Source organism: Pelophylax lessonae, assembly GCF_965119305.1.
Source record: "Pelophylax lessonae genome assembly, chromosome: 5".
NCBI lineage: Eukaryota > Metazoa > Chordata > Amphibia > Anura > Ranidae > Pelophylax > Pelophylax lessonae.
Genome location: NC_138772.1, coordinates 415,538,005 through 415,551,091, shown reverse-complemented (window position 1 = coordinate 415,551,091; position 13,087 = coordinate 415,538,005). Strand labels below are relative to the sequence as shown.

General features: G+C 46.9%; 1 protein-coding gene across 1 annotated transcript in view; it reads right to left on the bottom strand.

Annotated features, from left to right (window-relative positions):
- Window positions 1-13,087, bottom strand: part of SPIDR (scaffold protein involved in DNA repair) — a 1,142,289-nt gene that overhangs the window by 869,451 nt on the left and 259,751 nt on the right. The gene's annotated exons all lie outside the window — the stretch shown is intronic.

Sequence of the window (13,087 nt, the reverse complement as noted above, 5' to 3'; positions counted from 1 at the left end):
GGCCCCACACAGAATGTACTTACCTGTACCCGATGGCGTGGGGTGCTTCATATCAAGCGGGAAACCGTCCACCCTCAGATGGCAGGGGAGTGCTACCAGCCAAAAACGCAGGACACTAGTAGTGCACGGATGAACCTATGCTGTGTCCAGTGAGGTAGCCACCTCACCTGGCTGCATCCCTGATGGACAGGGATGGGTCGTTTGTGAGGCCAGGGCGAACACATAGCCTGCGAAATGCTCGATGGCGGGCAGGGATTCCATCTGACCTGTCCTGGAGAACCAGGACAATCAGTCCGATTCCCGGCTCCGAAGACGCCGTCTTCATCCGAAGATCCACCAACTAGTGCTGATAAAACAAACAGCTAGCAATGTAAAGAAAAAATGACAGCTTTTGAAAATAAGGCACAGGGAAGCCTATCCACTCCTGAAGCTAGGCAGAAGACAAACTGAATTGGGATGGCTATTGGAGGGGGGTATTGGACTAGAAGGACAGCCCCCATGGGTGTGACTATGTAGATTTATTGTTCTTTTACAAGTCTTATGCCTAGAAACTCCTGTGGGGATGAAGTCAATACCCCATAAGTGAAGACTGTGTGAATGGGCGGCGACTGTCGGAGGACGTAAGAGAAATCCCGGATTCGTACGCATTACCAGTCTGTTTTTAAAAATTTGCAAAAAAGGCTCCCTAATAGAAAGCACCTGTGCCTCGCTAATGCGTCTGGCTGTTAAAATCGCAACCAAAAAGGCTATTTTGAGAGTAGCCCACTTTAAGGACAGGTCTTTCTCTTGCAAAAATGTTTTATCCAAACTTGCAATATGATTGCCTAAACCCATTTTGGCAGAATTCTAAACGGAATGGGCCTAATTCTGGCTAACTCCTTAAAGAACCTGCTGACTAAAGGTTCTAACGCCAGGAGCTGCTCCAAAAAGAAAAAAAAAAACAGACAAGGCCGCCACTTGAACTTTTTAACATACTAATGACCAGCCCTTTGTCTGCTCCATCTTGTAAAAACTCCAAGATGGCTGGGATACCTGCAGACACCTTCCTGGTGTCCGACCATGAACAGAAGATTTAAAAAAAAAAAAAAGAGCCCCTTAGACTTCAGAAGGCTTTCCTCAGACACCAGGATGACAATTTAAGGCTCTGTATTTTCAGCAACAGGACCGGTTCCCGAGGCAGGAGATCTTCACTCTGGGGTAGCATAAGGGGAGACTCTGCCGCCAGGTGCAACAGCGTGGAAAACCAAAGCCTCTTTGGTCAGTATGGGACTACAAATACATTGTGGTGTGTTCCTGTGTGACCTTCTTCAGGACCAGGGGAATATGTTTGAACAGGGGAAAAGGCATAGCACAGATAAAACGCCCACTTCTGAGCCAGGGTGTGTCTATCCCCCTGGCCCCCACGTGTCTTTTCAATAAAAAATACCTTGACACCTTGGCATTTGTCTTGTTGGCGAATAGATCCACCCCTGGAAGGCCCCACTTCTCTGCCAGTGGCTGGAAGACATCCCTGTTCAGTGACGATTCTGATTCGTGCACCTGGTGGTGACTTAGAAAGTCCGCCAGACTATTTTTCCCTCCTCCCGAGGTGGGACTGCGGAGATTGAACTCAGGTTCACCTCGGCCCAAGTAAAAATGGTGCCTGCCAGCCGGATGAAGGAAGGGCATTGTGTGTCCCCCTTGCTTGTTGATATAGGAGACTGCCACTACGCTGTCCCAGAGGGTTTGCACATGGTGATCACTCAACTCTTCGGTCAATGCCCTCAGAGCCTCCCAAATCCCCTGCAACTCTGCCCAATTGGTTGATCTTTGGGACTCTGCTCTGGACCAGGGCCCCTGGGCCACTTTTGACCCCCAGTGAGCTTCTCATCCCCAAGCACTGGTGTCCATGGTGATACGCACAGTCACTGGAAAGGACCACTGAAGACCATGCAAGAGATTTTCTTCATTACTCCACAATCACAGAGACTGCTTGGTTTTTGGGGAGAACGGAAAGGTCTCGTCCAGTGATTGCTGTCTCCTGTCACAGTTTCCCAGGATATTGGCCTGAAGACACCCGAAATGGGCTGGAATTGTTGCAGCCAAGAGACCTAGACTCGACATGGCTGTTCAGATGGTCGCCAGCAGATTGCTTTGAAAGGATGCTGCTGTAGCCCTTACCTTTTGTACCTTCTCCTCCGGAAGATAGACTTTCTGCCTTACGGAGTTTACCCTGTACCCTAGGTAACACAGATCCTGTGTCGGGGTCAGGTTCGATTTTTCCCTGTTTATCAACAAACCCAAATCTTCCAGAAAAGGAATGGCCACCCGCTGGTCCTCTTGTAATTGGGATGAGGAAGGGGCAAAAAAATAAAAGGTCGTCTAAATATGGGATGATCGAAATCCCCTTTAGTCTCAGGGGGATGAGGACAGACCGAATGGCAGAGCCCTGAACTGTAGATGGCGGACTTTCTTCCCCCACTTGATTGCCACTCTTAAAAAATGTTGTGATTCCTCGAGGATCGGGATGTGCAAATAAGCATCCCGCAAATCGAGGGAAGCCATAAAGCAATTTGGGGGGGTATTTTGCTGCAAAGATTGTTTCCATTCGAAACTCCTTGTAGACCACCCAATTGTTCAGAGACTTCAAGTTCAAAATTGGGCGAAATTTGCCCGATGGTTTTGGAACAACAAAAACCCTGGTTTGTTTCTTGCTGCGGCATCAGAATGAGGACTCGCTGGTCTAAAAGGTGGCCTATCGCCTTCTGAGGGTTCCTGGGAGGGGAGGTTACAAGCATTCTTGTGGGCGGAGTGCCCTTGAACTGAATTCGATAGCCCGCCCTGATTATCCTCAGTATGAGCCCATTTAAAGTTACCTTTTCCCACGGTGGGAGGAACCACCCCGATCTTCCTCCCACCGGTACAAAGTCATTGGAATTTTGGGGGGTTTTTTTAGGAGAGGAAAAAAGGATACCACCTTTCTGTTTTCCCCTTCCCCACTGCTTTGTAGTGGCTGGTACTTTTAGGGTGGCGCCCCTCCCTGTAGGCTAAGCCACCCCTGTGTTTGCCTACCTGAGCTGGGCTGGCACCACTGCCACCTTTGCACTGCTGGCTCCATGGGTCTATACTCCTCCTGCAGCATTGCGCCGTTGCACTTGCGGGTAGAGCTAGGACCGCAAGATACTTGTGGCTAGCGCTTAAATAAACCGCCCGGTCCAGACGCCCTCACTCTCCGCAGGACCCAGAACCTGAAGTGACGTGACGGAAGCCCCTGCTCTCCTCCTGTGTTCCAAAGGCTGGAACTAAAGGCCTGCGCCTGCCCACCGCCCCGCTCCTGCCGGCATCTCCCCAGCATCTGGTCCGGCAGAGGAATACACTCCCCCGCCAGGAGAGCCGCGTTACGGGCATCCAGCCCTCCCTGGACTTCAAAGGAGGAGAAGCGCCGGTCCCAGCTTCCACTGCAGCCTAACTGGGGGCCCATAAACCCTGTTACTACTATGGTAACACAGAACCCCTCCTAGAGAGCCCATAGGCTCGGGGGAGACAGAGCTCCATAACCTGCTCCTCCTCCGGTGGAGGAAACACAAATACTGAGGAAGAAAGATAGTGACCACCCTTTAAGGATTTGACCTTTGTGTTTCCTGTCTCCGGAGGTGAAGCCTGTCTCTCCTGTGCTGTCCTGGACAGACTGGAGAAAAATAACATATTCTTTAGCAAGGAATATACATTCACTCAGAATTGTTATTCTTTTTTTTACCCAGAGGCTGCCATTTTGCTGAAGCCCAAAGCCTCTGAACAGTAGTAAATCTTTAGGCTGTCAGCAGATTAGCCTCTCTAAATTCAGCACAGTGCCTAAAAATAAAGATCAACTGAGCATGTGCAGAGCAGGGTGAGACACTGTATTCTTGGATTTTAAACAGTATAGGCATTTATTTTTCATGTTTTACATAGCTATATCTGAAGTGATCTAGCAGGACTTAATTTTCTGACTAAAGTTACACTTTAAATATTTAATGCCAAATCAATATTACTGTCTAGGATTGAGTTTAAAAAATGTTTTAAATCGGCAAGCATGTTTGAAGCAGGCAGTGCTTGATTTTAAAAAAGAACAGTGTTTTAAAGTGGCTCTAAGAATATCTAATGAACCTTCTTGGTAGCATTTTAAAGGGCATGGATCAACAGAACAAACTTTTTTTTTTTTTTCAATCAATACAAGGCATTCTCTAAATGGACAAGGTAGAGATTACAGCATTGTGAAAGAAAATAGGTGCGCGAACCTAAAATAATGAAAAGTGAAGTGAAAGCAGCACTGAAATATAAATTAAACGTGAAAAGATGGTAATATAGGAAACATTACCAAAGTGCGCTAAACAAATAATGAACCAATTATTCAAAAATACATGGATGGTGTCCGGGTTGACACCAAAAACATATGCATTCAATCCAAACAAAGTGCAAAAACTATAAAAAAGTCTTTCTTTTCAAATTGGAGTGAAGGTGAGGGAGTGTTGGGAGGTGGGTGGGGCCTCGTCCCAAAAAAATGTGATCCAGAGTGGTTCTCAGTAACCTGATATACACATGTGGACACCCAGTGTTAGGAGTGGACTCTTACCACAATGTGGAGAGATGTGAGCATGTGCTATGTTGTGTCCAGAAGTCCCAACTGATCAAGCTGGCAGGGATGGCTCTCGGAATGGACCGGAACAATCAGCTGCTTCCAAAGTGGGGAGGGATCTGTAGGCTTCCAAGCAGGGGGAGATGCCAAGACAGAACAAACCCAGAGAAAAGAAGAGGACTATAGTGCATTACCTTCGACTTTATTTATGAACTGAATGAAGAGACACTTACACAATCCAGACGAACAGACAGCAAATGCAGGGCGGTCGCGGATGTCTGCAGTACAAACCGGGACCAATGACAGCACGGCTGGCTCCCCCCGACGCGTTTCCACTAACAAGTCGGCTTCTGGGATTGGAGCTGAGCAGAGATTACAGCATTACCACCCCTCCTCTCTACCTTGGCCAATCAGAGAACATCTTGTATTCACTGAAACAAATATAAAGGCATTCTATGAATGACGAGGTATTGAGTGAGCAACCTCCTCTGGTCAGCGTTCAGAGGGGGAAGTCACTTTTACAGAACCTGTAAGATCACGGCTCTCATTATATGTAGCATGGGCTACTACATTGGTTTACAGCAGCTCAAATAGCCCCCTGGATATCAGATATGCATGTTTGCATTGAGCCAGGTTGACTCAATGTAAATATGCAAAAAATTCTTGGAGTTCAACTTTAAATATATTTGTAAAGGTTCTCTGCACTCATTTTGGACTTCTTTCTCTTCCATCTCAAATACAAAACACCTGTAAATTAGGCAGACAAAAATGTGAGAAATACAAGAAAAATATGGCTGGCCTGTATCTGAAAATACTTGTTTCCGACCTTCAATATTTCTGGATCAGAGACCTGGAAGATGCAGGTAGAAAAGTGAAGTCAAAGAAAAGTCTGCATACCTCAATTTACACCTCTCCCTTGTCAAACCTCAGATGTAGGTAAGGTAACGAGCATTTTTAAGTGGAGACGTCAGCAATTTCAGCCTACATATATTACCCATGACGTGTTTCTTTTGAATCCATAATGATGATCATAAGAGAGACCTAAAACATAAAAGCCTACATTTCTGTTGCTCAATCAGCAGGCCTTTCGGCACTTAAGCATACACCCAAGCGAGGGTCTTATTTGCTCGCACAGGGATGCACAGTTGTTACGTGCATCTGTGTATAGGCAGTCCCTATTCACATCAATTGGGACGCAGTGACTGCACAGACACAGCCCTTTCACACTATCATATTTTTTCAGATCTTTTAGAACTGATCTTCCTGAGAAAATTATCAAATGTGGCACAAGTAGAGGGGGCTCAATGGAGCACAAAAGGTGGAGTATTGATTTGTAAAAATGCAGCTTTCTGGAGTACAACATTCACTGATTATCATGTGCGGCTCTTTATTGATGTGGGAGAATATACTTTAGACTTCCTATTTTAAGTTGAGCACCACTGGCCTACAATGTGCAGCATTTGTAGACTGGTATTGAGAGGTTGGGCATTTGAAAATATTGCACAATTATTTAGGGAACAACTATTTTTTTTCCTAGTTGTACATTACTCTAGTTTGAGTTTTTTTTTTTTTTACTCTTCCCTGCACTTACACCTTTTAGATAATTTAAAGCATTACTAAAAGGCAAAGTTTTTTTTAATTAAAATAACAAGCATGTTGTACACACTTGCTCTGTGCAATGGTTTTACACACAGCGGCCCCAAACCTCTTCTTCTGGGGTCCAACGTTGGTGGTGTCAGCTCTTCCTCTTCTGTTTTATAGCTACATGCTATGGGGGCAGATGTTGAGGGCTCGCTCCCCAAACCAGTCTACAGTCACACATAGCATGGTTTAGCCCCATTCTCACAAGACTGACAGCAGCAGGAGCCAATGGCTGCCTCTGAGTCCTGTGGGGTAAGAGAGAGAGGCAGAGCGCTGGATCGAGATCAAGCTCAGGTAAGTATTTGGGGGCTGGGGCTAATTATGGAAGGTTTCTTACCTTCACCTTTGTTTCCTTTTTTTTTAATTTTTTCTAAATTCCAGCTCCCCTATGTACCAATATAGCATTAATGCACGGATTTAAAAAAAAAAAAAAAAAACAGCTTTCTGTTAATTCTACACCGGCTTACCCAACTCTCTTCATAGCTGTTTAAACACACTGCTCCATTACTTCTGCCTTACTTCCTGGTCAGACTTTGGGTCGTGACACAGGAAGGAGTTGACCAGCTGAGGGTAAATGATGCAGGGTGTGTGCTAATAAAATCTCTAGCACTCACACACACACATATATATATATATATATATATATATATATATATATATATATATATACACACACATATATATTATAAGGTGGTGTAGAATTATGGAAAGCAGTTTTATTTTTGCAAAAAAAGTACAATAATGCTATATTGGTACATAGGGGAGCTGGAATTTAGAAGAAAAAAAAAAGCTGAACAAAGATAAACTTAGCCTTTAAAAGGTAAAAACATTCAGCCTTTACAGCCACTTTAACCACTTAAGCCCCGGAGGATTTGGCTGCTAAAGGACCAGGGGTTTTTTTGCGATTTTTTACTGTGTGACTTTAACGGACAATTGCGCGGTCGTGCGACGCTGTACCTAAACGAATTTGACGTCCTTTTTTTCCCACAAACAGAGCTTTCTTTTGGTGGTATTTGATCACCTGTGCGATTTTTTGATCATGCGCTATAAACAAAAAAAGAGCGTAAATTTTGCAAAAATAACAATATTTTTCACATTTTTTTATATGAAATTCCCCAAAAAAAAAAGTAAAAATCAAAATTTTTTAACATTTTTCGGCCAATTTGTTTTATGCTACCTATGTTTGGTAAAAAAAATCGCAAAAAGCGTATTTTGATTGGTTTGCGCAAAAGTTATCGCGTTTACTAACAAAGGGAAAGATTTTTGTCATTTTTGGTGTTTTTTTTTTTAACGCGTAATGGCGGCGATCTGCGATTTTTTTCGGTACTGCGACATTGCGGCGGACAGATCGGACCCTTGACTGACATTTTTGACACTTTTGGGGTTACCAGTGACATTACTGCAGTAATCAGTGCTATACATATGCACTGTTACTGCAAAAATGACACTGGCAGGGAAGGGGTTAACTTTATTGGACAGGGAGGGGTTAAGTGTGTCCTAGGGGCGTGATTCTAACTGTGTAGGGACATTCCTATTGGTGTAAAAGCAAAGATCAACCGTTCTACATAGTAGAACGGTCAGATCTTCACTTTTACACAGGGAGAACTGACAGGCAGCTTGTTTACACAAGCTGCTCTGTCTTTCTCCCTTCACAGGAGCGATCGCAGTGTGACTGGCGGACATCGAGTCTGCCGGTCACACGCACTGACTTGCCTGTGAACGAGCCTCGGCGGGCGCGCGCCCGCCCGCGATAGGCTCGCAAGTCAGTGACAGGCGAGTGACGTACCGATACGTCACTCTGCCTGGCCGGGGCTGACCGCCGCAGTATATAGTCGTGCGGCGGTCGGCAACCGGTTAAAGCCTTCTTGGTAAAAAAAAAAAAAAAAAAAGAGTTCATCTTTCCATAATAGTGAATGCTGCACATATTTAAGTACCGTATAAGCCGAGTTTTTCAGCACATTTTTTTGTGCTGAAAACGTCCCCCTCGGCTTATACTCGAGTCAAGAAAAAAAAAAAAAAGTCCCTGGCCGCTCCGACGTGCTTAAGCTTTAAAAATGGCGCCGCCCGACGCATACATGTCATTGCGCACGCGCCGCCGCCGCTCGGGAGTGGCCGGGAATAGCCGAAAGTATACGAGCGGCGGCGCGTGCGCAATGACGTGGCGGCGCCATTTTTAAAATGAAGGTGCCTCTGGAACAGGTAAGTGAAACAGCTGCACTACCTGCCATTATGCAGGGCTGCGGGCATACTACAAGGGATGCAGTGCTGCGGGCATGGTCCACCTGTACCATGCCCACAGCACTGCATCTCCTGTAGTATGTCCACAACCCCGGATCCTCTAGTACCATGCCAGTCACCCTGCATTCTCCTGTACCATGTCAGTACCCTGCATTCTCCTGTACCATGCCAGTACCCTGCATTCTCCTGCACCATGCCAGTCACCCTGCATTCTCCTGTACCATGCCAGTACCCTGCATTCTCCTGTACCATGCCAGCACCCTGCATTCTCCAGTACCATGCCAGCCACCCTGCATCGTGCCAGTCACCCTGCATTCTCCTGTACCATGCCAGTACCCTGCATTCTCCTGTACCATGCCAGTACCCTGCATTCTCCTGTACCATGCCCATCGCCCTGCATTCTCCTGTACCATGCCCGCCACCCTGCATTCTCACCCTAGGCTTATACTCAAGTCAATCATTTTTCCCATCTTTTTGTGGTAAAAGTAGGGGCCTCGGCTTATACTCGGGTCGGCTTATACTCGAGTATATACGGTACCACTCTCCCATTTGATATAAGGCAGGAAAATTCTTCACAGTTGCACCTGACAAACTGTTTTACTTTCCTCGCCCACTCCCTCTCTGTTATCAGCATAAAGGATGGACAATGTACAAGACAGAGGTATGACTCATGAACACCATGAGGAGGTGACACACTGTATGACGTTGCTGTCAGCTGATATCATTTAACATTTCCGGTATTCAAAGGACAATGACAGCTTAATGATTACCAACCATGAAGAAAAAAAAAAGAAATACAAACGCTCAAAGTTGATCAACAAAATGTATTTGCTTTCCAAAGAAACATTCCTCTAGTCCTTTTTCTGTTCTCAAAAGGTATAATTTTATTTAAAATAGTGGATGCTACATAACATTAAAGGATAAGTTCACTTTTGTAAACATGTTACATGTTCCACCCGTTTTTAGGGTGGAACATTCACATGTTCCCTATGCTGCAGCCTCGGCCCCGTGGCAAGAGTACGGGGAGAAGTTCGTCGTACTAGCTGCCACCATTTTAAAGCAGTGCGGCCATGCGGGGCTCTGCCCACACGACTATGTCTTTCAGACACAGCTCCGTGTGTCTAAATGGGCTACAAGCCCCAAAATCCTTAGCAGCTTAGCTGTCAGCTTGTAGTTCTCAATAGGTGCCATGGCGCTCTGTGAAGCGCCATGGTAGTTCATTGAGTCTTCCTGTCAGCGAGTATCGGCAAGCAGATAACTATAACAGTGTGCAGGAGACCTGCATGGCATCAGCAATCTGCTGATTGCTGGTGCAATGCTTTCCAGGCTCCAGCAACAAAAAAAAAAAAAATAAGGACGAGAATTAATCAGGCGCATTTGCTGCAAGCCCCAAATAAGTCCATGTAAAGATCTATTAAAAGATCCTAGGGAAAATAAATTGGAAAGTCCAGAGACTTAGGGCTGCCATCAGAAGGGAACAAGCCAAGGTTCCAGTAAACTGTAAACAACAAAGAGAGAGGCGCCTCTAAGAGTAGACTGTAATACTTTAATAAACAATTCACAATAGTAACTCACATGGAGTAGATGGAAATAAGCATGGTAATGAAAGGACAGTCAGGAGGATCCACCAGTGGATGTGTGATCATCCCCTGGCACAGCAGCACCGTGTGAACGCTATTAAAGTCTGGATTGAAAACTGGTTTCAGGGGCAAGTCCAAAGGGTGGTGATAAATGGGCAGTACTCGGAATGGTCTGATGTGGAAAGTGGAGTCCCCCAAGGATCTGTCCTGGGACCAATCCGGTTGAATTTATTCAGAAACAATTCAATCTCTCTGGAAGTTTCTCCTTCAACTTCTACAGAAGCAATTAGCTTCCACAAATGTCAAATTTAACGAAAGCTCTCACTCAAGTTGCACCAGCCGCTCACCCACTTCTGCTTTCTCCTCCATACATAAAATTTGTCGCTGGATGCTTAAGGATGAAGGAGCAACAGAGACAACTTTGGACAACAGAATTATCAGTCTGGGGGGAAGGGAGTGTTAGATACACTAGCAAATTGAAGCCACACTCCAGTTAACACTTTTTAAGCAGATTTTACATGAATAAAAATTTGTCAGTGGCAAATGGTTTGTCTCAATTGTTACATCTGAAGAACATCTAACCAGGTGAAAAAAAAAAAATGAATTTTTGTAAAATCTTACCTGTAAAATTCCTTTCTCTGAGTCCTCTGACAGTCGCCGCCTCCTCTAAGTCATCACTATTGGGTATTGACTTCCGCTCCGCAGGAGTAGCTAGGCATAAAGACTTAGTCAAAAGAACAAAGGCATTTACATATAGACACCCATGGGGGCTGTCCCAACTGGTCAATACCCCCCTGCAGTGACCACTCCCAACTCAGTTTGGTAGCATAGCAGTAGGTAATAAGAAAACAACCCCAAAAGAGGGGCGGGGGCGGCGACTGTCGGAGGACTCAGAGAAAGGAATTTTACAGGTAAGATTTTACAAAAATTCAGTTTTCTCTTACGTCTCCGCCGCCTCCTCTAAGTCATCACTATTGGGATGTCCCAAAGCAGTGTAGACATGAGGGGTGGGAGACGCAACCGTAGAAAAGGTAACGCAGTACCCACAGCAGAGAAAGGGACCTTACATGCACAGTAAGAGAACCTTCTGGGCAACAGAAAACAATGCTCAACAGGAGCAACAGCTCAGGAAATCAAATACCAACAGCCAGGGACCCACAAAAAAACAAGGGTCCTCCATGGCACCGCCGCACTGAGAACATGGCGGCCAAAGGAGGCATCAGCTGATGCCAGAACATCTACCTTGTAGAATTTGGAAAAGGTGTGCACAGGCGACCAAGTCGAGCCTTGCACACCTGGGCCACCGAGGCACGATGCCAATAGGCCCAGGACGCACACAAAGATCTGGTAGAGTGCGCCTTAACAGGGAAGGGTGGAACCCGTTCCTTTAAAGCATAAGCCTATTCAATGGTCCCTCAGGAAGGACAAAAAGGGAACCCGTCCTCCGAAAGGATTCCGTAGACGACAGGTAAACCCTGATAGCCCTGACAACATCCAAGGAGTGCAAAGCAGCCTCCTTAGGATGCTTAGGCTTCGTGCAAAGCGAAGGCAGGACAATGTCCTTTATTAAGGTAGATCTCAGAGACCACCTTAGGAAGAAAGGAGGAATGTGGACGTAAGACCACCGTATCCTTGTGAATAACCAAGTAAGGAGAACGGCAAGACAACGCCGCCAGTTCCGATACTCTGCGAGCCGAAGTGATCGCCACTAAAAAGGCAACCTTCTTAGACAGCAGAGGCAACGACAACTCCCGGATGTTTTCAAAAGGGAGCACGCTGCAACACGGACAGAACCAAGTTCAAGTCCCATGGAGGTAAAGGCTCCTTCCTGGGAGGAGCCAAATTTCGCACACCTTGAATGAAGGTGCGAATTAAGGAATGAGACGCCACAGGGCGTTGGGAAAAAGATAGCCAGTGCAGACACCTGGCCCCTTATTGTGGCCAGCGCCAGGCGCTGGTCCACCTCAGACTGGAGGAAAGCCAACACTCTCGACACCGAGTACGACCGAGGGGAGAACCCCCTGGACTCACACCAGGCGAACTAAGCTTTCCAGGTACGGCAATAGATTTTACCAGAAGAGGTTTTCCTAGCCCTGATCAGGGTAGGGATGACCTCAGGGGAGAGACCCCTGTCCCTCAAGACCTGGGTCTCAACAGCCAGGCCGTTAAAGCCAGCGACTGTAAAGCAGGACAGAAGATCGGACCCTGAGACAGGAGATCTTCCCGCATTGGCAGCCGCCACGGAGGCGCCAGTGCCAGGTGAACAACGTTGGCGCACCAGGACCGGCGTAGCCAATCCGGCGCCACCAGAATCACCAGGTGCGGTTCCGAGGCTAACCTGCGGAGGAACCTGGACAACCACTGAATTGGGGGAAAGGCATACATCAGACGATACTGATGCCAAGGGGCCACCAACGCATCCAAGGCGTCCGCCAGAGGATCGCGCGTTCTTGCCACGAACCTTTCCACCTTGCAGTTTAGACTAGATACGAACAGATCCACGTCCGGGGATCCCCACTTCGCACACAGCATTCTAAAAACCTCCGGGTGCAGGGACCATTCCCCCTGGTCCAGGGTCTGGCGGCTCAGATAGTCGGCCTGCCAATTCCCCACACCCGGAAAGTTAACTGCTGAGATTGCCAGAACATGAGTCTCGACTCAAGACAGAATGTCGGTCACCTCCCGGGCACTCCTGGTGCCCCCTTGGTGGGTGATGTAAGCCACCGCGGTAGCATTGTCCGTCCGTCTGTACCCGAACAGGACGGCCCCGAAGTCGGTCCGACCACTGGAAGAGACAGAGTTTGATCGCTCTCAATTCCATCACATTGAACGGAAGGGAGGACTCCTCCTCCGACCAAGTGCACTAAGCAGACAGGTTGCCCAGAACTCCACCCCAGCCCGACAGGCTGGCATCCGTGATAACCACTGTCCACAGAAACGGACGGAAGGACTTGCCTGCCGACACCGCCGGGGACTGGAGCCACCACAGAAGAGCCAATCTGGTCTGACGACTCAATGAGACACTCAGATCCAG